Source organism: Grammomys surdaster, unplaced genomic scaffold (assembly GCF_004785775.1).
Source record: "Grammomys surdaster isolate TR1022 unplaced genomic scaffold, NIH_TR_1.0 232, whole genome shotgun sequence".
Classification (NCBI taxonomy): Eukaryota; Metazoa; Chordata; class Mammalia; order Rodentia; family Muridae; genus Grammomys; species Grammomys surdaster.
In genome coordinates, this window is record NW_021604677.1 from 858,994 (window position 1) to 864,956 (window position 5,963).

Sequence of the window (5,963 nt, forward strand, 5' to 3'; positions counted from 1 at the left end):
TTTGAAGAAAGAATTGTAGCTATAAAGAACAATCTCTTTTGTGAAAATGTGTGTAAATATTTGTAAAAATGTGTTGTCATGTAAATTAAGGAACAACTTCCTAAAGAATCCTAAAAAAGATTTCAAATTAAAAGGAGTCTGAAATAAGGATCAGAGAGATGGCCCCAGACCTACTCATCTGTGGTGGTTTGAATGAGAGTCCCAGCAGTAGGTTCATATGTTTGAATGTGTGGTCCCTGGTTGGTATAGCTATTTGGGAAAGATAGGAAGTGTTGCCTTGTAGGAGGTTGTGTGCGACTTGGAGTCAGCCTATAGGTCTGGTTTCTCTCCCTCCCTCCCTCCCTCCCTCCCTCCCTCCCTCCCTCCCTCCCTCACTCCCTCTCTCTCTCTCTCTCTCTCTCTTGCCTGGAGATGCGATGTAAGTTCTCAGCTACTGCTCTTACAACATGCTTGCTCTCATGCTTTCTGTCATGCTGATTATAAAATAACCTTCTGATGTTGTACACAAGCCCTCAGTTAATGCTTTAAGCTGCCTTAGTAATGTAATGATGTCTACTCTCAGCAACAGAACAGTAACAAAGACCCCTTTCCTACTGAACTATTGGCTTCTGATAGAACTTTGGGAAAGTGAAGTAATTGTCTTCCCAAGTGTAACTATTGATGAGCCTACAAGATTCTACTGGATAACTCCAAACTAATAGTCAGAGAGATGGCCTAGACTAAAGTCTATGGGTCCCAAAGAAGATTAAAATCATGAGTGTAGAAAAGAAACTTGTAGTGGAGAGTTAACGAGGCAAAAAGGTGATAAGAGTAAATTTGGGAGTGGAGAAGTACAAAACTGTCAAAGAACAAATTTAATAAAAGTTTTTTTTTTAATGGTTGACAATGAGTGGCAAATTCTAAGAAAAGGAAAAAGTGGGAGGGGAATTTGACAAGGCTCTAGTCCTTAAAGAAAGCAAACAGAGGGGATGGTTGTCTGGACAGAGTCAAAGAAAAGGACAATGGATATATAAAGACACAAAGAACACTGAAAGAGTACTCAGTTGCTGGAAAAGGAATCTGTTGCAAAGAGCAACAGATGGGCATGTGAAAACGAGAAAGGGTGAGGTGCATTTTCAACATGGTTTCAGAAGGATAAAAACCAGATAAATTTGAAAATTTAAGTTACTGGGAAAAAAAGCTTATTTGACTTACAGATAGAAGACTAGAGTCTAGAAATGAGCAGAAGAAGGGGCTTGTGAGCCATTTCCCAATTTCTCAAACATGTAGCCAGACAAATTCAAAGGTTTCTAGAATTAATGCCTCCATAAATACTCCCTTATACTAATGGGATAGATAGATTCTTTCCTTTTTTGGGAATCAAACACACATCCTTGTGTATACTAGACCAACAGCTTGTTATGAGGTACATTTTCAGCCCCTTTAGATATTTTTAGAGCTTGCATTTCATTCTCTTAAAAGTATCCTTGGAATGAATACAAGCATTTATAGTTGCTTTGAAACTCTTCAGTAGGTTTCTCTGTTTGGAACTAAGACTCAGTGCTCAGTAGTCTGTTTGATGCTCTCTCTCTCTCTCTCTCTCTCTCTCTCTCTCTCTCTCTCTCTCTCAATCTCTCTCAATCTCTCTCTCTCTCTCTCGTGTTTGCAGTTACCTCCTGGTATGTCCATATACCAGAAAGACACCTGACTTGTGAACATTGAATAGATACTCTCTCGTGTCTGTGCCTTACCTGTTTCATTTGTCTTAAGACAATTCTACTTTGTTTCCCTCCAAATACAAAACTTATCATAACTACCTCTGGTTTTTATGCCAATTTGATCATTTCACAAATAGTTACTTAAGAAATATGCCCTGAATCTGGAACCTTTCTCATTACTATTATAATTCAGCTTAACATGCACTTCTTTTCTAAGCATGCCTATTAGCGTCATTGCTAAAACTTTTCTCTATGTTAAAATAGTCTATTTTTCTTTCACTGCTGCTAGGCTGGTTTTTCCCCAGACCACTTTTTTTAGTGTACAGATATTCATTTTTCAAGACAAAACACATATGGGAAGTCATAGGACTCTTTTGCATAAGAGAGTTCATCATTCCCAATTTCTGGATCAAGGTATGAAGATTTGCAATCAGAATAAGAAAGACCCTTCAGAATCACGTTTAGCTCATCTTCCCAGATTGGTATCCCACTTGCAGTAAGACCAGTGCTCTCAAATATAGTTAGTGGTTTGCATCCCCTAGTCATACCAGCAAAACCATATTCCTTCTTCACACACCTCAAATATCACTTTTTACAAGCTCCTGTTCTCTCAAGGAATCACTGTGGATTCTATCCTCCCACTTCTAAAACATTTTTTCTATGTTAAAATAGCCTATTTCTATTTTAACTCTGTCTCTCCCAGGTATTTGAGTGCATCAACTTGTAAAATACATTTTTCAATTTACAACAAATGCCAGAATCTCAGATTTCTAATTCAACACAAAATACTCTGTGTGTGTGTGTGTGTGTGTGTGTGTGTGTGTGTGTATGTTTTGATCAAAGTAATATATATATGATATATAAAATATATATATATATATATATATTTTACCAGGTGCTTAGAAATAAAAAGAGATTATGAGCATACATAATTGGTTTTGACATAATTTTAAGGGCCGGATCTGCAACTGTAAAAGTTTAAATATAACATGACATGCATTTAAAAGTATAAATTTATATGTAATTAAGTATATAATTATTAAAGTTGAATCAAAGTACATTAAGAAAATGATAACTGTTTTTTCAAATAATTAAAAAATAAACATGATAAATATAAGCATATGCTACATGAAATAATTAATCATAATTGAATCAGTATTAATGCTATCACTGTGTAAAAAACATGTCACCCAAAAGAAAGTTACAGGATAGGAACCTCAAGAAAGGTTGCTTCAAAAGGCGATATATGCACTGGAGAAAAGGAGTGATAATGAAAGAACTTTCTAGTTAGGCATAGACATAGTACTGATCTGTCTAAATAGAGTATTTTCACTCTGAAGTTGTATCTAACAAGCTCTCCAGCATGGATGCTATTACACATCATTACACACACATTTCATTTCAACTAGTGAATCTTGTTCTCATTATAAATCATTTCTGACCAAGAACTTTATGCCTACAGACACTCAGGCAGGGCAGGCCATGGGAAATATCTAATCCTTCTAACAGTTATGTTTCTATTTTCAAATTTTTAGCCACATTATTATTTTATATGTTGGTCTTTTGTGTGATCTGCTAACATGATTCAACATGTCTGTATCATATCTTCGGGAAATACACTTGAGATTGAGTTCCTGTCTTTACAAAAATGAATAATAGATTTTCTGGTTACCTCTAATACCTTTAGAGCTACATACTTTTCCTAAATACAGATTTGTACCAGTAAAAATGTGACCTAAAGAGCAATTGGTACTAGTCAGAAGAAAACAATCTCCTGGGAAAATTTGGATGCATAAAATCATAAAAGTTTGGACAAAAGTCAAAGTATAATTCCAAAACAAATAATAAAAGTTTCAGAGAGGAGGGGATTGGTCCCTAGATTCTCAAGCATGACTTCAAAGAGGAAAAATAAACAAAAGCATGATGACTACAAAAAGGTGAGTCTGACATCATAATCTTAGAATTAGTAAATAGGACATACTGTTCATGGAACATTAACTCGAAAACTGAGAACAGGATGAAAGCAGTAGAACCTGGTAATGAAAGATATTTTATATACACAAAGAAAGTATGATAAAGGAAGACTCATACAAATAGAAGGAGAACTATTTTTGCTTTCTGATCTATAATAACCCCATTCTTGGAGCTGAGATGATGGCTCAGGGTTAAAATCACGGGCTGCTTTCTCAAAGGACCACTGTTCAGTTTCCAGCCCCCAAGTGACGGCTAACAACCATCTGTAGCTCTCCAGGTTCAGATGATTCAACACCCTCTTCTGGGCTTCCTGGGCACAAGGTACACATGTGGTAATACATACATACATACATACATACATACATACATACATACATACATACATATACACACACACACACACATCAGCAAAACATGCAATGAAATTTTACAACATTCTGATCACGAGGACACAGAGGTGACTATGGTAAGATTTCAGAAAAGCAGTAACTAAAATAATTAGTGATAATAAGAAAAAGGAGAAGGAAAGAAAGGAGGATGAAGAAGGAAGAGAGAAGGAAGAAGGGGGAAAAGGGAAAGAGGAGACAAATGTCAACTCTGGATAGATTACAATATACCCTCAATTTTTGCTAATTCCCTTAGTAAAACAATCTTGAAAAGAGAAAAGATAAAAGCTTATATGATATCATAGAAGATGCATCATCAGGGCAGGCATCAAGATTAGTCTCCTTACAGCACAACCAAGTCTGTCACACCTGCTTTAGAGTTAGAAGTACAGGCTCTATCACCAATTATAGCACTGATAGAAGACTCTCAAGTCTAATTTCATAAATCTAAGGAGCTTTAATTCATTGTAAATGCATGTGGATTCCTCTTACATAGAGAAAATGCTCACTATTTTTGAAATAGAAATGAAAAGAGGATCAGTAACATACTTGGCAGAGATAATCTAAGCAATAGCTGAGATTATCTGGGTTTATCTAGCCAATAATACTTAGAATAATTTATAATTTAAATATGGAGTGGGGATAAGCTCAGTTATTTGTTCTCTAAAGTGGCCTCCTAAAGCAAGTGGTTCAAGTTGAATAATTTATATTTTTTTGAAGTCAAACTAAAAAATTACATATGAGACCACTGAAAAGGTAATTCTTTGTTGGCAAGGACAAGGTCACCAAACAGGCCTTTTCCCATCTTTTATTTCTACAAAAGTAATAGAAAATTTAAGTCCTTTCAACCTCTGTGGGATTGGACAAACATGACAGTAAGTTTTCTAGGCTCTAATGAAGCCTTTCTTAACACAAGCCTTTCTTGACACTTTATCATAGCTGAATGAACCTCAAGCTTTGGAGCAAATTACTTAATATTAACAGAGTTCACATTTTTGTTTAGTTTTTCAGAAAGTTGGCATGATAAAAATTGAAGACATAAAAATAAGACACAAATATGAACATTTAATTGTTGTGAGTGTGAATCAATAAAGTGTACACCAGTTTAAAAAAAAATAAGGGAAATTGGAAATTATATGTCAAATTATTGTTAATATATCTACTTAATTATTAATCACTAAAAATTACTTGTATGCTTTACCTCCAAATAAAAATCTCATACATTCATTCATAAGGGACACACACACACACATAATACACATCTGAATGCCTCAGAGAATCTCATAGACTTGAGGGACCATTTGAAGAACGAACCATGTGTCTACCCTGACAACTTCCCATCCCTTCACACTGTAATATTTGATTCTCTCCCCATTTACAAGTAATGTTTCCACATTATTAATCTTAATCATTCAATAAAGACTCCCAAGCATAAAACTACGTTTACTTTCCTTTTACAAGAAAAGTCTGTACTTACAGGAACACAAATATGCTGCCTAATTTTTTAACTTTGAATGGTATTTTACTTCTACTAGAATGATGGATGCTTAAGTGAGTATTGCTTCAACCAAATAAGTTAGTGCCTGACTACCAAAGGTCTATAAAATGTAAACATAATGCAACTCTAATTTTCCAGAGGTAAAATTTCTGCTTAAAAATTCAATAATTTCAGAAAAATAGTTAAGATCACTGAACATAAATGGGGTACAACAAGGAAATGCTATCTAATATATGATTAAATAAATAAAATAGAAAATAGTAACAGTATAATCTAGTGATGAGGATCTAAAGCAGGAGTAGTTCTCACATATAACTAATGAAGTTATGAAATACTTTGAAATCATTTTAAAACCATTTTAGGCAGTTTATTATATAGTTAAATATGTGCCTATACCAGGATCCAATA